The sequence below is a fragment of the Haliaeetus albicilla genome, chromosome 7 (genome assembly GCF_947461875.1).
Source record: "Haliaeetus albicilla chromosome 7, bHalAlb1.1, whole genome shotgun sequence".
Taxonomy (NCBI): domain Eukaryota; kingdom Metazoa; phylum Chordata; class Aves; order Accipitriformes; family Accipitridae; genus Haliaeetus; species Haliaeetus albicilla.
In genome coordinates, this window is record NC_091489.1 from 16601450 (window position 1) to 16621325 (window position 19876).

The 19876-nt window shown below is 37.8% G+C and overlaps 1 long non-coding RNA gene across 1 annotated transcript; it reads right to left on the reverse strand.

Annotated features, from left to right (window-relative positions):
- Window positions 1–4720: 4720 nt before the first annotated feature.
- Window positions 4721–18426, reverse strand: LOC138685845 (uncharacterized). Its single transcript, XR_011325227.1, has 5 exons — window positions 18382–18426; window positions 17642–17668; window positions 6741–6878; window positions 6454–6632; window positions 4721–5321 (listed from the first exon to the last, which is right to left on the reverse strand). It is a non-coding gene; the product is annotated as an uncharacterized lncRNA (long non-coding RNA).
- Between the last annotated feature and the right edge of the window lie 1450 nt (window positions 18427–19876).

Consider the following 19876-nt stretch of genomic DNA (forward strand, 5'->3'; position numbering starts at 1 on the left):
CCTTAAATTGTAAGTGATGTTCTGTGTTGCACATTGTGAGTACAGCTATGAAACAATATATGTAACATTTTTCTAATTCTCTACAGAATCTGAGTAGAAATCTGAAAGCCCAGTAACCTCAGTGGAGCAAGAGCACCATAAAAGCATCTGCCAGACAACTATAGTCAAAGTAGATGCATTAAGATTATCCACCACTTTGGAATATTTACAGGAACAACCACAAAAGTAACGTGAGCCATTTTAAAAAGTCCTCCCAACCTTATTTTTTTATAAGAAAATAAAATCTTTTTTGGCCATGAAGTCTAAAGCTTTTCCCCTTTCTTAAAATATGGAAAATGACTCAAAACAAAATAATCCAAAGCCAAAAAAGAAAGCATAAAGAAGTCTGATAGTTTATAATGAAATGTATTTTGTCACTTCCATTTTATTTATAAAAACAGAAGTGCCTTCTCTCTGACAGTCGTACCAAGATTTAGCTAGATTTCAACTACTTTTAAAGCAAACCTGCTTCAAATGTGCCTTTTGGGGGCTTGACATTTTTAACACAAGGTATTACTGCAAGCTATTGTTTTAAGCTTCTATTTCAGTCCTGATGAAGTACTTATGTGCTTGACAGAGGTTATCTCTTTTTTCCCCATATCATAAGGGGACAAAATATAAACCCCACAAACCTTGCCTGTACCAGAACTGTGTATTTCACAGCTTCTGTCTTGTCAGTCTAACAGGCACCTGTGAGATAGAGCTTCCATCTCAGATTTTGCATGTTTTTCTATGTCCTATGTTCTATATGGTCTTTATCAGGTTCCAGGTGTTTTCATCTCTCATTTACAAGATCATGTCATGCCTTTTGTAAGAGAATTGTGGCTTTATCAATTATTTTGCTTTAGATAGAGTTTCCCTTTTCAATTCAAAAGTCATTCTCTCCCACTGCTTGAAACAGCTCCACTTTCAGCATTTGTTAAATGCACTGCCTTTCCTTCTTTATCATACACTACAAATGCACAGTTTCTATAGCATTTGTCTTCACTTTGACTTTCAAACCTCCTCCCTGTCTTTTATCACAGTTACACTTACTCATATCCCAATGAAGAGTGTGAGCTGTACATAATGTTGATTTTTCCTTCTCCCATGTTTGTAAAGTTTCATCTAGACTTACAGTAGGATGCAAACTAAAATAAAAATTGTAAGAAAGAGAATGCTGACAGGTGTGAAAGCTTTAAGTGAGTCAAACTCTGATAGTCTGATTTCAGTGTGCTAAAGCACAGTGCTTCTGTGTCACCTTCCCTATGGTCTTTGTTTGCATAAAGCATATCTCATTCAAACATATTATTACAATTCAGCTTTTTTGGTTCTAGTGTTAAACTGGAAAAAGAATTAAGTTGACAGGAAAAAATACTTTGCCTTCCAAACCAAGGTTCCTCTGATCATAAATTCGAATACACCATCCTATGCTCATATGCAAACCCAGCTTCTTCCTACGGTTATTCTATATTAGTAGTTTAACTGCTCCAAAAAACACTGGATTTTGTTCTGAATTTGGCACATTCCTAAGGTGTCTGCCTGTAAAACCTTATTTTCACTTCTCCCATTTCCTTTAGTTTATAGGATGATACAAATCATTGATACAAATCTTCATTACTTGTTTTGTGTGGTATTTTAAACTCCTGAATTAGAGCAAAAAGAACTTAACTACTCCAACAAGAAATAACGACATCTCCTTGAAGCATAAGGATGAACAAATTTGAATGGTTGTAGCACCCCTCTGCAGTTTATAGAGCCAGGCAGCATCGGTTTGCGCTGTGGTCTTGCCAGGTGGGGCGAGCTACATGGGATCATGCCTGGTCAGCACCCGAACAGGAGTGTTCCCACAGCACACACGTATGAGTCTGGTTAGTGCCATGGTGAGCAAAGAGCCAAGTTCTCCAGCTGCCTTCAACAAGGACACCGGTACCCTTTGTGCTGGATGAGCTGCAAAACCAAGTCCTCCCACTTACGGCCATTAACAATCACATGGCATTTCCCAGGAGGCACCTACAGTTTCCATCCCTTACGGGCTCTATCCGTTTCAGTGCTCTGCAGTTCACTTTAAGTTAGGTGTATGCTTTCAGATACAGTAAAGATGCCATTTAAAATACTACATTGTTGAATGACAACTCTGCTTTAGGAATTCACTCCCTCTTCGTCTTCTGGGTGTAAAACGAAGTAACATACCACAGGAAGGAACAATGAAACATGTAAACATTTGACCTAAGGAAAGCATTCATGTTGCAGCAAAATGTCCACAAACCCCTCAGAGGTTCCCCTTTTCAGTCAAATGATTAGGCAAAAATAACTTTGAATGACTTCAGTTAATTACAATACAGTTATGATGAATGTGCCCCATTATGAAGACAGAATTAGTAAATGAAAATTATTTCTGCCTAAAACCCAGCTTTTCTGTAAAAGATTATTTATTAGTTTTTCCACAAATACTATTGAACAGAAGAAGGACACACCCTTTTCCAGAGATCCCACTCTCTCTGTTTCCTGGATTTCAGTTGTGCCGTTAAGTATATGCACTTATTTGTTAAAAGGTGTTGACAACCATAGTCAAACAATTTTAAGTTTCCTTTTCTACCTGTCCCATGTACTAAGTAGTTTCTCAGGTACTTCTGAAAACTAGAAAAACTGCTTTAAAGCAATTGCTGCAAAATATTAATAGAGGCCCTGATCTAGCAAAAATACATGCATAGGCTGCAGGTAATTTCTCTGAACTCTATGCAGTGACCTAGAACAAATTAAGTAGATGCTTTGGTCTTTGCAAAACTGGGGTTCAGATATATATATTCTAAATTAATTAATATTCCCAATGGGTGTATTTACAGCTTACAATGATCAATTAAAATTTAGTGCCGTACTGTATGACCTACACCATCAGTTTACATACCATCAGATTTAGGGAATGAAACCTCGTGGTGAGGTTAGTGCAATGAGTTTAAATGACACAATGGAAAAAACATGTCGTTGTTTAGTTCACTCATCATTTGCATCTAGTCCTTGTTTCAGACTGATAGTGAACTGCAAAAGGAAATCCAGAAATGCCTATATAAATAACTGTGGACTACCATAAGAAATACATGACAGTGTGCTCATAGATTTCTGTGAGAAATAAACTAAACATTACCCTATATGTTAAGGCCCAGTATAGAATTAGAATTAGACAAAATAATTTTGATAATTCTAGGCCCATTGCATTGTAGTCCCATACCCCTAATTTGCAACTCCAAATACCTCTAATTTTCTAGCTTGCTTTTTCATATCCTTCCCTCTGCATTCACTACAGCATGTCATAAGAGTGAGGAAAAAGGTAAATACTGTTATGGAAAGCAACGTTCTAAAAATAGAGGCTGTTTCTAGTATTTTGGAACATTGTCCTTATGTGGAAAATAATTCAGTATTTATTACATTTGCTGTAGCACAATGTCAGATTAGCTGCATTGAAAAAAAAAATAGAGTAAAGCACCAGAGAAAAATGAAAACCGCAGCTTGCATCTCCCTCTGTGGTTCATATATGCTTTCCCCTCCTCACAGGCCATTTCTGTTTCCATTCTACCTCACTGTCTGCAGAAACTGAGCGAAGGAGAGAAAGGACATTTTGCAGAGCAGGAGATGATGAGCTGAGTTCCCAATGCTTACAGGATTACTACAAGTGTGACAATTGTCTTTGTTTCCTTAAAACTTACCTCCTGAAGCAATCTGTAAGGTTTTTCCCTTCACCAAAATGCCATTTTCTCCCACTACTCTGAACACAGCTGTAGCTAGAATACTTTCTACAAATATGGTCACTACCTCTCTGAAGTCTTTGCAGGCAAATATTAAATTGCCCTAGTAAAAAAGATTAACTTTTGTTTCTGCATTCCTTAAAGGTGGCTGTGGTAGAAAATGGGGAAATAGAGCAGAAAAGCAGGCTAGAAGAGAAGAAGCAGGGAATAGTGTAATTGGGTAAGGTGCCATGGGAAAAAAAGAGAAGGACAACATGTGGAAAAGGAACCAAAGGATAATGAACATGCAGTGAGTAAGTAAGAAACAGAAAACCAGGAAGCAAGGAAGAAGAGAGACAAAAACTGGAATGCAGGAGGATGAGTTGGGGAAAAAAATGCCAGCTCCTAGATTTACCACAGAGAAGTTGATGGGTAGATTTTTTTTTTTTTATGTTGGTTGTGGGTTTTTTTGACAGCCAGAGGGACTTCTGACTTTTAGGTCAATTTAAGACTAAAGATAGCATTACTAGGAGAGGAGACTCAGAAAGTCCAAGTAGCATCGAAGAGCAGGACTTAATACTTCCTTTTATACCCAAAGCTAATATTAAAGAAAATTGGGAAGTACAAAAAATTTAGACACAAAGATACAGTGAAATCAATATTAAGACTAAGAAAGTTCTGTACAAAACACATTATAGGCTGAAAAATCAATTTTGGAACTTTCAAATACACTGTAATGAAATATTGCAGACAAATGGAAGAATACTCCCAACCATGGAAGTGTGAAATACCTTCTTTATATATATAAAGAGATACAGTATTGCAATAACTAAGAAATACTTACTTTATCAACTAACATTAGGAAGACAATAAAATACCTCTATACCGTATCTAGAAATATTACAGAGACTGGTAAATATGTGCTTAGAGAGTATTCTATGAAATACCTACAGGAGAAAGAGAAACAAAATTGCCTGAACTGGAAAAAACATATACTTTATTAACTAACAGTAGGAAAATTGTGAAATACAGTAGTACACATACAGAAACACAATAAACTGAAAGATATATAGAACCTAATCCTGCTTTCCCTTATGCTGAAGTGATACAGTTCAAGAGAATGGAGTTATTCTGGATCCACTCAGTGGTATGCAAAAGAAAAATTTCTCCCATTGAGTGTATATTATTCAGTCTTTGAGAAACAATTAAAATAGTTTTGGAAGCTAAAAATACCTGCTAAGCATACAATAGAGTTCATTTTTGAAATATTAAATTTTAATGGCCTCTCCATGAATCTTATTCTGACAGCTAGACTGTGAAGTCTGTGGAGCAGCTGAACTTATTCCAAATAGAAATTGTTTTTCTTAAGCAAAAGTTACTCTTGTAGACCAAATACAGACATTGTGAGACTGTTTTTTGTGATTCTTACAATGAATTAAAGTGTCATATTTTGCTGTGGTGCAAATAGAAGTGACAATAAATAGTTTTCTTGTCCTAGTTAGGAAAGAACTCATGCATTCAAGAGGGACTATTCTGTATGCTGGATCTGAACTCTGGATGTTCTTCTATCAGGATAGAAACCTGCAGTGAAAAAAATGATAGTTTGGAGGCTGTATTGTCAACTCTTGTGATTTTTATTGAGAGCTTTGTGCTATGTGGTGATTTTCCTAGATCTTACCTCCTGAATTGAAGGTATTATGTGAAAATCTTTTTCCTTTTTTAAAAATGCCTTGTTCTTACTGTGATACAGAATGCAGAGGCAAATATAAAAATATCCAAATACACTCTTTTTTAAGATGATGTTATGATTTTGTGGGAACAGACTAATAATAATCCTGACTGTCTATTTTTGGCATCATGCTTTCCTTCCCTCAGCAAGTTATAAAAATTCTTACTTAGAGAACTTCTTATGATCGATAACTGGACTCAAATTATAGGAAGCACTTGTGAGAGAGGAAGTTGCACTAGTTCCTGTAACACATTATTTCTTATTAAATACAGTTTTTGGTACTTGCACTCACTGGCAAAACTGCGCATGTTGCCGCCTTTGTATAACTAATATGATATATGCTCTAATTATATATTTTGCCTCTTGTGTTGTGTGGGGAAAAATTATAAAACAACAAGTGGCAAAAAGGCCTTGCTCACAATACAATGTCTAGTTAGACCTGGATGTAGCCAAATCTATTTGACCTTCAAGAAAGGCAAAGTTCAGTATCAGACACATTTTCCTTCTCCTTACCCCCATGTTGTTGTGGCTGAGAAATTTTGTGTTACAGTTCAGTTCTACAACTGGACTGAAAGACAGCTGAGACTGCTAGGGCAGCAATGTTCATCTGAATACATATTAGGCTTAATACAATGCACAAAACCCAACTGTGTTTGAAAAGACTTTTTAAAATCTTTTTTTTTCTTTTTTTTTTTTGCTATATTCATGAGACCCTTATAGAACAGAAAGAAGCAGCAGCAATCTGGACAAAGGGGAAAAGATTTTCCAAACAGAGAAGTGGTATCAGTACATTAAGAGAGAAAATAGCTTTTTTCAGGAGCTAACAGAAGAAACAAAAAAAGAAAGGTTTTGTGATGAAAAGAGAGCCACAAGAAACAGTGCAGGCAATGCTTAAATTAAAATGCATCTTATCTAGAATTGATTTGCCCAGGCTTCCTGACATTGATGCTGGCAAAAGACCTCAACTCTCCCAGGAGCACTCACATGCATATTTCTTCCTCTCAGGGCATCTTCACCCAAGGGAATAAAGTGACTTCTAGAAAGAAATGTTTCCTTTCTGACACAGACAGCAACAGGTTGTTTGTCACCTGAAGCATTTCCTCTCAGGCATGGTATGTCTTGTGGTAGAGCTCAGGAGCAAAGAGCTGCATGTGAACCAGATACTGAAAAATAGAAGCGTGTGATGAAGACTAACAGGGGGCAGGAAACTCCCACCTTGGTCTCTTCAGCAGGAGGGGGAAAGAAGATGGGAAGGAGCCCAGTGGGTTCACCTGGGTGTGGGAGCTCCTCACTCTGCTGTTCCTTCTGAGTGCAGATGAATGCCCATGTCCTCATTGTTCAGCCTCCTTGCTGGAGTTCCTCCCTTTCAAGCAGCTCAGCAGCCAGTGTGCCATCACAGGGTGAAATCGCTGTATATATTGGTGTAGGAGAAGTCACCAGGAGCACAGAAGACCAAGGCTCACGTCCCTGCTTCACAGTATTTTAATTGGCACGAAACAGAACTGCTCCCCTGAAGGAGAAAGAGACCCCTTCAGAGAAAAGCCAGGATACGTAAGGGACATTTGGAAGGTCGAGAGCCGAGTCTCCAGCCTGAGCCAGGCCTGGTGTTTTTGATGAGCTCCCTTGTCATAGCAGTGTTGACTAGCTTTCTGACTTTTGTCATTGTCATGGTTTAACTTCAGCCGGCAACCAAGCCCCACACAGCCACTCGCCCACTCCCCCCGTCAGTGGGATGGGGGAGAGAATTGAAAGGGTAAAAGTGAGAAAACTCATGGGTTGAGATAAAGGCAGTTTCATAGGTAAAGCAAAAGCCACACATGCAAACAAAGCAAAATCAGGAATTCATTCCCCCCTTCCCATGGGCAGGCAGGTGTTCAGCCATCTCCAGGACAGCAGGGCGCCAGCATGCGTAATGGGTACTTGGGAAGACAAACGCCGTAACTCCAAACATCCCTCCCTTCCTTCTTCTTTCCCCAGCTTTATAGACTGAGCATGGCGTCATACAGTATGGAATATCCCTTGGGTCAGTTGGGGTCAGCTGTCCCAGCTGTGTCCCCTCCCAATTCCTTGTGCCCCCCCAGCCTGCTCACTGGCGGGGTGGGTTGAGAAGCAGCAAAGGCCTTGGCTCTGTGTAAGCACCGCTCAGCAGTAACAAAAACATCCCTGAGTTATCAATACTGTTTTCAGCACAAATCCAAATCATAGCCCCACACCAGCTACTATGAAGAAAATTAACTCTATCTCACCCAGCACCATGATTGTTTCTACTCTGAGCCTGCAAAATTTTTCTCCAAAAGGCAGGATGAAAGAGAAAGTTTCTACTGAAAGTTTTAGGTTTGATGAAACATTTTTTTATGATGAAAAGCTATTTTGTCACAAAATTCCTGGCTAGCTTTAGTGGTGATACTACTGTCTAGTATATCTGTCAGACAGCCCTCCTAATTAAGCTATTTTTGTACAAAATTCTGGGTATAGTTTGTGAATCACAAAGCTTATGACTCTAGTTCCATATCACCACAGGGAAATTCTCCCAGAGGGAAATCATAATGCTGCGCTGCACAACCCGAAATTGTTATATAAAGCATCTACTCTTCCATATTGGAACAGACTGTCCTACTATCCTAGCAGCCTTTCAATTCCTCAAAACATGGAACAAAAAGGAGAGGTCTTTGTATGAACAGAGAAGCATTTGATCAAAGCTTTTCATGCATTGCTGGACCTAGAAGTATTTCATAACATAACAGTCATATGCATGTCATCCTTCAGAAAAGGAAAAGGTAAAATGAAAAGTAAGGAAGTCTGATGTCTATTTGAAGTACCTACAACAGATGTAAAACCATGTCAAACCATCATGTCAGTACTGCCCAGGGGGTTGAATTGTTCCCTGACTTCTATGCCATTTTTGCTACATTAACAAAACTTAATTGGGTGATGAAATAGGTTAAAAATTTGTAGTCAAAACTGAAGCACAGTTTTGCAAGAAGAGCCTTCTAAAACTCGTGCAGTAATTAAAAAATTAGAATGACAGCAGTCACAGCCATACCTGCTTAGAGTCACCTGGTTTTCATCCCACTGTAGGATAACAATTTTCACTATCAAAGTGGGAGTGTTGGATGAAGCTGATGTTACGCTCCAACCCTGGCACACATCATCAGGAACAAGTGTTGGTTTGCCATAATACCACCTTCTCTAGATTTGATTCTTGCCTCAGGTTTGTTCCTGCTTCCAAAGTGAGTGCCAACAATAATTTTATAGTATTATTACCATTTTTTCCACTACCATTGCTGTCTTTCCTTTCCCAACTCATTTCCAGGGTCTCCTTCAGACACTGTATGGGTCTCCCGCCTATTTGCTCATGTTTTAGAGTGCAAAGTTTATGAGACCACCACTGTTTTATTTTTTTCTCTATTGTTTCTTTCTTTTTGAAGAATGGTATGCACCTCAAAAAAAAAAAAGTAAAGCTCATGAGAGGCAAAGCCCACTTAAACAGACTTCTGGACAGATAGATCTGTACTGTTTTTGTTTATCACTAAATCTTGTTGAGTTCTATTTAGCTGTCCAGCCCTATTGGTACCAGTAACACAGTCAACGGCACAGTGGAAGCAGGTGCATTATAGCAACAAGCCCTTTTACATGTTGTGCCTGAAGACTGCTCAAGAATTGATTGAAATCAAGACAAATCACTTGACTAGTACTCATTCCTTCCTCTTTTTACTATCTCTTTCAAATCCTGCTCTGCCGGACAGAATAGCACAACTTAAAGCTGATAATCTGAGATGCCAAACCCGTCATGCAGGAAATTGTTCCTTGAAAATATTTACTTATCATGTAGCTTCCACTGAACCTCTTATTTCCTCTTCCTCACAGAGCTACTGGGTCAGAGGGAAGTGATGAGAGCAACTTGTTAAAAAGGGAACACCACAGCATTTGGCATCCAATAGTCTGTGCTGGGCTTGACATTCACTGAGGAGGAGAAAAATACTGTAGACAAGCAATCTCAACATGTATTTCCAAATGGCCATATACAATATTTTATTAAAACTGTTCATAAGAAGGTAATAATGTATGATTCCTAGCTTCCAAATAAAATGCTTGAAATCTATAGCCTGAAAACTTGAAGTTTTAAACAAAAAAATTCAAGTATGGGAACCTGAAGTTATGAACCTAGCAGACCTTCAGGTGTTCAGGATCTGAGAGAGCCTCTTTAGTGAAGAAGCAGCTGAGGATACTAGTGAGGACAGAGGACAAGCTCTCTTATTGGCAGTTTCTGCCACTGTGTTTTCATCCTGTAACAAGAAGTTTACTTTTCAAATATGTATATGCTATTTCAGTTCTACAGCCGAAAAAAAAATAATACATATATTTGCTGAAAGCTGTGAGTAAAACCTGTCCCGGGCTGCATGTTTGGATATACACAATACATTAAATTATGTCAATATAGCGCTTTTTTTGCCACAGTAGCAGATATTTGTGATGAGAACAGCAGGTATCATTCCACGGTGCATCAAAAGTTATATTGCATTTTTAAGGATCTCCATTACTATTTGCTCTCATTATAAGGAAAAAAATATTTTCTACAACACTTGCTATTGGTATGCAGTTGCTGAAACTGTTATAAGTATACAACAAGTATTAGAAAATTTTAAGAATGGAAGAAGCACTTAAGTTTGGAGCTGGAGTTTAAAACTCCTTAAAGCTGGAGGAAAATCTTCCTGAAGTTCAGAATCATGTATAAAGTCAGCAATAAACCTTGGTTCTATGTCACTATCTGGATAATATGTTCTCCCCCATACGCACTTCTCTGGATCTGGGTCTGTGTATAGTTAATAACATTAGCAACATCTGCCATCCTTTTGCCTTTTTGATTCCATACAATTTTCACTTCTGTACACCTTTTTAAAGGAACTTAAATTGACACCTTACATTCAATATATTGAAGAATCAGGTTGCAATTTCTGCCTTCAGATTTTGTCTCTACAATTAAAAAAATTTTGAAAGAAAATAAGATTAAATTAATACAAACAGGTGTTATTTGAAGGCTCTAAAGTTCTCTTGAAAATTCAGTATTATCACAATTTCAAGCCCTCTTCCATAAATGTTACCTAATTATCTCCTGCCAGCCAATTTTAACTCAATTTTTTGCATTGCTTTTCTCAGAAGGGCAAAGTGAAACCTGAAATCAGAAAAGTTGGCTGCTTTCAAATGCCACCATAATAATGAAATTCATAGTGTATGTGCTTTTAGAGAATCATCAGAGGCCATAAAACTTAAGAGGCAGTGTGGGCCTCTTTTTATCTTTGCACTGAATCGATGTGCCTGATCAGTGCCATTGTAGTGGTGGTACCAGGAGAATTTTGGCTGCTTTGACTGAGGGCTTTTTTTTTAAGATTTGGTGCTCACTCCTCAGTGAATCTCAGGAGGAGGAGTGGGATGCAGATTCACATAGACTACATATATATATATATATTTGTACATGTACTTGCAAATGCAAAATCTCAAAGTTTTGCAATACCACAAGTAAAGCTTACTTCACATATTTCCCTAATGTATGGTCTGATGTAAATCCCAGCTGCTGCAGTATATAAACCAGTCATGTTCCTTCCTTAATACAGTCAACACTATTTAATGCTACACAGGAGACATTACTTCTCCTACATCATCTTTCTCCCTGCAGCACTCTGCTTCTATAGACTTAGTGGTGTTGGAGCGTTTTAGCTGTAAGTCTCTAATTTGTTTATGCAGATTCCTTCATTCTGTGCTGTGTAACTTCTGCAGTATAGTTCTCTAAGCTAGAAGTTGTAAGCTTACCTCCCATAGCTGATGCCACTTAGCCTGCTGCAAATTGATGTGGATGGCTCTCTTGCTTTGGAGACTGAACATTTTCACCTTCACAGTACACTCAGCTTTCACTGGCCTGGGGCTTAGGAACCTGAGATACATTCTTAACTAGGAAATTCAACTTTGCATTGCAACATGCTATAATCATACTAGTGGACTGAAATTTCAACTATCCTAGAAAATTCCACCTTGTCATTCTTCAGAAGGGCAACGGTTCCAAGAATTAGCACGTTTCCCTCATCCCCACTTCATATTAATACTCAAAACTAAGTACAGATTCGAGCTCAGCTGAAGAAAGTCAAACAAGTCAAATACAGCAGTAGCTTGTGCATGTTTTCTGTTATTATATTAATTATATGCATAGTAATACCGTATTTATGTGATCATTTTCACACACCCCTTTGGCACTGCTGAATGCTTATCGATGTTAACATCATGACAAAAATGACAAAAGCCAGGAAATTCAATGGTAGGAGTGGAACTTTGCCTTCTTCTTGTGCTACTGTGAAGAAAAACACAAGCTGTGACCTACGTCCCATTTTCAGCCTCTTGGATTTTGTCAGTTGATGTTACAATCTTCTAAGCTATGTTTTTATCTGTGGATCCTTTTGATTTTTCTCTTAATGACAATTTACAGGGAAGGTTTTTGGAAAACATCATTTCTGGTGAAAAGATGACACCATTCAATGCTTTGAGAGATGCTAAGACAGGATGATCAGACACCTCATATATCTGGTAACTACCCTGGAGTGCTTTATGACCTCCTGGCAAAAATATATATTTATCATTAACCTCAGGTCAGTTATTGACCCCCTTAACCTACAAGTGTTGCTCTGTACACAGTTGACATCAATGCAGTATAAATCACTGAAGCCTCTCCCCAAAGGATTTGTAAATGGCATCATTCCTTTCAATATCTAGATGCCAGCTGTCAAGGGGAAATTCATGTGAGAGTTAAAAATATGAGGTTAATTGAAATTAGCCCTCAACTAAAAAAGGAATCTTGAAGGAATTCTGAAGTTCCATTAAGTATGAAAATAATATTTATTCCCATGTGGGAGGCAGAAATTAATCTCAGATAAAGAGCTGTGACTATATTTCTGTTTTTCACTTCTGTTCCTGCCTTGGTTTTCCTTCAATACCCTTGCCACATCCTGGGAATTGTTTTTGTGCTGCTTTCCAGTATATTTCTTTTTTTCACATTCCTTCCATGGTGGATTCCTTGCAGTACCCTGTGAAGAAGACTTTCATTCTGACAACCTTCTCTAACAGCCTTTCTGAGGTGTGTGCTTCTAGCTGCTCAGTGAGTAAAAAAATGGCCTCGGTCTTCTGCTGGGCAAAAAGCTTGCTTTACTGTTGCCCATGTGCATATAAACGTAGACTTGCCTTTCTAAAGCAAACACTGAAATTTATGGATTACGTCTAAAAAATCTTCATAGAAAAATTTACATACTGCAAGATCAAGATCCATGACAGCAGACAGGCAGTAGTGCAAAATGCCTGTCATTATAGATTTGTGTGGAGGACATTCACCTCTGGGAGAGCAGGAATTGGTATTTACTAGAGCTCTGCCACCAGCTTCCCTTCTGAAACAAAGATCTAAGTTCCTCGTGGAGCTTCATGTCCAAGAGCAGTTGCAGACAAGACATTTCTCTTTGTAGTGCTTGCTCCTAAAGGGTGGTTCCCAAATTGGTTTCTGTGGACCACGATGACACATGCTTCTTGTCATCAGGATGGTGGCAAATCACATGAGTCTGCTTTTCCTCTTTCTAGCTCTTAAATTACATTAGATGACAGAGAAAGAAAAAAAAAAATCAAATGCTCTTCCTTAAAATTATGTTTCTATATAATCAGCTGCTGTAAATACCACTGGGATGCTACTCAGTCAGCAAAGAAAGGAAAAGACAGTCCACAAAATCTTCTCTCTTTTAGCATGCCATCCAAGCAATTGAAATATTTGAAAACACCTGTTTGAAGAATAGCAGTAATAACAGCTCACTACAGGCAGCAGGGTTTTCACAGGGGCTTGGGTACCAGGGTGACAGGCACCTCATGCCCATTCAGTGGAACAAGTAACCTGCTGTAACACTGCAAACCTCAGTTCTCCATAACTGCAAGAAGCTCTTCTGCACTGCCATGTGATATTTTAACATAAACTCAAGATTGCGCTTTATATTATCATTCTCTTTGTGCTTACTAACAGTGTAACTCATGATTAACAGATCTGGAAAGACAAAATCGATAGGACAAGATGTAAATAAGAGATGGGAGACATATTTTTGGGGTGGGAAAAAGCACTAAAAGGCACTATCATGAACAATGAGGTGGGCCACAATAATGTTAAAATCAAGGATGGTATAAACACTAACAATGCATTAATGCCTTCTTGACATAACCTTTGGATAGTGTATGATCCAGGGAAACCTGTCTCTGGGATTTCTGATAGGATGGGAATGAAAAATAAAGGTCAAACAAAATTGTACTGAGATACCTTAAAACTATCTTTAAGCATTTTAAGGTTGTTAAAGTATTTTTAGACTGTTTACTGGAGGTGGCTTAATGGAGATTCTCACTGTTGTATAGAGCTATCTTCCCTTTTCATTATAACATCACTTTTTTTTTCCTCCTCTGTCCCATACTGTCAGTTCTCCGTTCATCCTTTTATGTCATCCTCTCTATCTTCACTATATACATCCTGATTTGTCTCCTGCTCAGTAACCTACCTCTTTGTTTCCATCCTTTGTTCCATTTAACTTTCTGATGGCTGACATTACAGAATTTGACAAGACTGACATAACCCACAGTGGGATTCATCTTAATATTATAAAAAAAATTGAAGTGAAAAATACATTCCCAGAATATTTTAATCACAATATTTTAAACAACGTTTTACTCTGAAGGCATAAAATTTAAGGCTATAAAACTGCATATGTTTAGTCTTAAATTACCTTAAAAATTAGTACCATAAACAGATAAGAAAGTGGCACAGTATCACAAACATGAGTAATTGGTTCATGTTACAAATAATCATCCCCTTCAGCACAAACATACAGGACAGTTTAACTTCCATTTCTCAGGTGGGCTTGTTTCTCTGCTGTGCTATTATTTTTCATCCTTCAGTCACAGTGTATTAGCTCTGGTCTTAACAGCATTTGAAATCTTGTAACCAACCTGCCTGTATGTGAAGATGGGAAATGTCTCATGAGCGTTTGTGTGACTGACCTACCATCTTGTGATCTCAACCCAAAATTTTCCGATGGCTTAAATCAAAAGTTTTGGAAATACTCAGAATTCAGCAGTGCTTCTGAATGAATGGATGGACTCGTGTAGTGGGAAGTATGATATTTATGCCATTACAAGGTATGTGAGACATTTATTTTGCTTATAGCTCTTGGGCTTGGGTTTATAAAGCCTTCAAAGGTGAGGTCTCATGTATGTTTTCTTATGATGGGAGCGTCAGGGAACATGAAATCTGTGAGAACGTTTTGGTAATGCCAGTATGGATTTGTCAAGCTGCCAAGGCAATGCTAGTAGTTTGGAGGAAAAAAGCATTGAACAGAAGAGTCTCAGTCCAAGAAAAACATTTCCATTAGAAATAGAAAGTGTGTTTATTTTAATTTTTGTGCACTACTGATTGAATTTGTGAAAATCAGTATTCATTGTTATCAACAAATCCATTAATAACAAAGAACTAAGTAATGTAACTCTTCTGTCAATAGGCTATATCTCTACTTGTCCTCTTGGTTGTCTCAGGACCAGATCTGATATAAAGCAAAATTAGAAACTTAAGAAATCAGTTTTTATGAGAGGGCTTTGCTGGGCTTTGAAGGGTGCAGAATCATGAACCAGCTGTTCTAAAAGCTGATCCAGTGCCTGCTTGAGACAACAGTTTCAAAAATAGCGTTCAGCTGAAAAAGTAATAGAGCAATACCCTATCCCACAGTTCAACAAAGCACATACTGTCTGAAACTCAAATGCATCATTAATCTCTATCAAATCCCATTGAATCTATTGGTACTCAAGTTCACAGCTACCCATTTTGAGAAATAAAGCTTAACTTTGTGCCAAGTTCTGTAATAGTTGTTACCACAAAGCCACTACATCTTCTACTCATCTTACCTAAATAAGATCGATATGCCTAAATGTGATAGATATTTTATGGTAGATATTAATATTTCTGTAAGGAATATTACGATTAAATCAAAACAAAACAATTTTCAAAACTCCTTAAACATATTTGTCTATGACAGAGAGTAAGAAGAATGTAGACTTTGTTTCTTTTCTGTAAGAAGCAGCCATTTCATAGGCTTTTTTATTAATGCTTTCCAGATTTTATAGTACTTTTTATTAGCCAAGCGTCTGATTTCTCACAAATCAGTGTGTTCTGATAGCCAGAAGAATCACATTGGCCATACTGAAGAAGTTAAAATAAAAAAAATATGTTGTTAAACTTCACTATTATCTCCAGTTTCAGATCAACTTTCATATAGGCACAACAGACATATTGCTCAAAAACAAAAATTACAGTCAAGAAGTTAAAAAAGGTTTTAAAATATTTCCAGCTCCTGGGCATTATCCAACAGACAAATATAAATATACCCATCAAATTAGAATAATCTGATGACAATGGTTTCTTTTATCATTATTCTTCTTACAAACTTCTCACCTATTACTCAATTCTTAAAATCCTATCTTTAATCTTCTGGATTTAAGTGTTAAAAGAGGTTACAAACAATAGATAGCTGCTGTAAACCCTCAACAGAGTGGAGGGAGTTAAGTAGCACCACTTTAGTCATGCCTGAGTTCTGTGATTTGTGAGTTTAAGTAAAACCTTTTAGCATTATTTGAATATACCAGGTTGATATTTTTTTTTCAGTTAAATTGGTAACGAACTTGCTGAATCTCAAATTGCTCCCATTTTTACAGGAACCATGCCAGGGTATTACAGACAAAATGGCTAAATTGGTTCTGGAGGGGACCATAAGCTGTTTAAAATAAGATTACATTTATTTTTTTAAACATCTTGTTTGTATGTATGTATGCATGTTTTAGAGTGTTGGTATTCTGTAATTTAACTGTATGATTTTATGCCTGCTGAACTTTAGGACGCTCAGGAAAATTAGGTGCCTGTTTCTCTTGTTCCTCTGATGAATAAAATTTCAGCAAGTATTGTCTTAGCCCCTTTTTGTCTGCCTTGTGCTTTCATGCTAACCATTTTCTATCATGGTCTACTATCTTATTTTTTCCTATTTAATTCTCCTATTTGCATGCATCTTTACATCCTTTCTTGCAACGCTCGCTCTCTTAATCTCCACATTATAGTGCCTATTTCTCTTCCCGTACCTATTTTCTGTGTGATACCTGTTAGAACACCCTTAACCTTTACTCTTTTTGTATCAGCATCTCCACAAACTGCTGTAATGCACATTCAAAAATTGCAAAGGAAAGCATAATTCCCAGGGAACAGAGGGCAAGTATTTGTGAGAGTTCAGGAAGAACTAGAAAACAAACTCGTCACTGTGGGCCTGGTTCACCTCCGAAAATCACCTGCTGGTGGAGATTTTCTTTTTTACATCGCTGTGAATGTTTGAGGAAAGCAGAATCAGCCCCCTTGTCTTCTCAGCTTTAAAGACAAGCAGGATCAGGTAACACCTCTTACAGCACAAACACAATAGCACGTGCCAGAATTACACTGCACCACATCTGTGTTTAACTTGGAAACTGCATTTATCTACAGAAATTTTAGGCCAGATAAGACATGAAACAGGAAACAGAGAAATCTGAGATGATAACTAGTAATCTTGTGCTTCCTGCCTAGCATTACAATGTTGAAAATATTGTAGTTACAGAGAGCAAAAACATGATTTTAGGAGCAAGCTAGCAAATCTCTCTTAAAGTCTTCTTAACTTAACTTTCTAATCCTGAAAAAAAAATGGAGGGTATGCTCTATTTGATCTTTAAAATGAAAAGGAGGAAAAAATGCCTTTCCAAAACAATTGGAGAATTCCTTTAGTTGCGGTGATAGAGTACCCAGTTATTTGACATACAAGCAGATTTTTCCCTTGCTATAATTATATATTTAAGATACATAATTAACTAGTTTGTAAACTGATGTCTCAACTGAAGATCACACTCACTAAATTCATATCCATGTTTTGATATGCAGTTTAAATGAGGACCCCGATACATATTCCACTAATTCGAAATATACACATTTCCTTCTCGAGCATTTTATTTTAGAATCAAGAACTGTAAATTCAATGCCCCGAGTAACGAAAGACTGTTTAAAAAAAAACCTCCACTGGGCTACACAAGCTTCTATGAATCACCTTACCTGCCACAAGGAATTAATTCTGCCAGACTAGAACAGAAAAAACACATAGTTATTGATAAGTAAGAAAACAGACAAACCCATAGTCACTGATAAGTAAGAAAACAAACAAACAAAAAAAAAACAAGCAAAAAATCCAACCAGAATTAAACTGTGTAGGATCTGTTTACTAATTCTTTCCATATTGCCACTTACTTTCTAATGAAAAGAATGAATTCAGCTATTTGGGTTGAATCATGCTTTTTCTAGACAGAATATTTTTCAGTATGAAGTTCCATCATCACTGCAATCCAGGAACAGCTCATGACATTGTAATGAAAGTAAGGTTTTGCCCCTTGATAAAGCCTGGCTTTTTCATTCTTCAAGATGAGTAGGACAATTTTGAGGCAAAGACACTGGGCATCTGATGTATCAGCCCAGCAACAAAATTCGTATGATAATTTCAGTAGTTCTTTTGGATCAGAACCTCCAGTGATAGAAGTGGTCATTGGTCCAGTAACTCAATGCTATCAGTCAAACTCCTGGCAAAGATCAATAGGGAAAATATGGGTGTCACTGCTCAACCACTGATCATTCGAAAACCCCACTGGGTTTGCAAACAATATTAAACTATATCTCAGACCACCCACTAAGTTATGCATTATCCCCACCTATATGTTCTGCAATATCCCCACCTGGCGTTAAGCCACGACACATTAGTAACATGAAGCACAGACACTGTCAGGTATAAAGCAGGACTATACCTGTGGTAGAGGCAAAACCAGAGATCACATCTTCTGAATTCTCATCATGCAATTTGTCCTTCCAGTCACTCTTCCGACTTGTTGAAAAAAATCAACATAGTGTCTGAATGAAACTGTCAACAAGGCAACCATTCTTCTTTACTGAAACACTTAAAATATTTAAGATCAAGAGCATCAGCTAACATTGCAAAGTGAGTTTTTTTCCACGTGAAAACTCTGTATCTACCTGTTATCCTTAGTTCTTGAACAAGGGGCTCACCTCAAAGAGTGAAAGGAGGCAGAAGGGTCTGAGAAGACTGTGGGTGATGAGTGCTGGATACGGGCAGCAGTTATTGGAGGGTTGAACAACCCATAAAGGGCACATAGGCATACAAATATGACACTCTGCCCCACCCCTCCCAACAGCCTACCCCACCCCACCCCCCCGGCTGCCACCTGCAGTAGATTGTAATTGCTTTTGTGTCTTGGCAACAAAATGTACATCTAGATTGTGGTGCTCTTCTTAAGAGAGAGGTTTTTTTCATCTTACTCAGCAATATTTTTGAAACTATGTCATTATTTAGAACTAATTAAGAATGGTTTTGAACTAAAGCACACAATAAAAAGCCCAGATCCTTATTTACCAGAACACCAGCAGTCTTGCATTCTAAATCCCAGTTTTCTTCAGAAAGATGTTTCAGTACAAAATCATGGGTTTTACCAGCTATTCTTTCTAAACACTTCCTTTCATGTTTTTTATATTGCCTAGTCACCCTGTTTTGCATGACTGTATTGGTATATATTGTAACATATGCATATTTCCAAATACCTAGGCATCTCTCAAATGTATCAGAAAACCCCAACCTCCTTCACCTAGTCCTCACATATACAGATAAACATCACCGAATGCCAGCAGTGAGATTAGTTAATAGAACAGTATCTGAAGAGTAAAGAACATATGTTCAAACAAAATTGCACACAAAATATACCAACAAAAGATTCCTCCAAGTAGGTTTGCTATTGGTTCTAATTAAGACTAGTAATGTTATAAAAGCATTAAGGCTTGTCTGTAAGCCCTCTATCTCACCATCTGGCAGGTATGAAGATGCTCAGTCCTACCTCACTAAATTCACTCTCTCACTGCTGTTATCATAGAGGTGTTTCAGCCCCTTTCAGGTCACGTCCCCATCCAGCTTTCACATAACCTGTGAACCAAGCCAGCATTGTGCAGGCTGGCTGAAAATCAAGACCTTCTTACCCCATCTGTGTGCAAAATAGACACCTCATGGCATTAAAAAGACTAAGTCTTAAATTTCAGGAATCACTTGAGAAGCATCATACACCACAGTGTCAGAAGACTCTTTGATCTCTTGTGGCTAAAAAGTCAATAACTCTTTCTTTACTTCTCCACCACCCCGGGAGGCATGCTCAGAGGGGGCAGCAGATGCATACCTAGACAGTGACTTAGACAATAAATCAGGAGAATCGGCTTCTCAGCCTACCCATAGCCAGCATG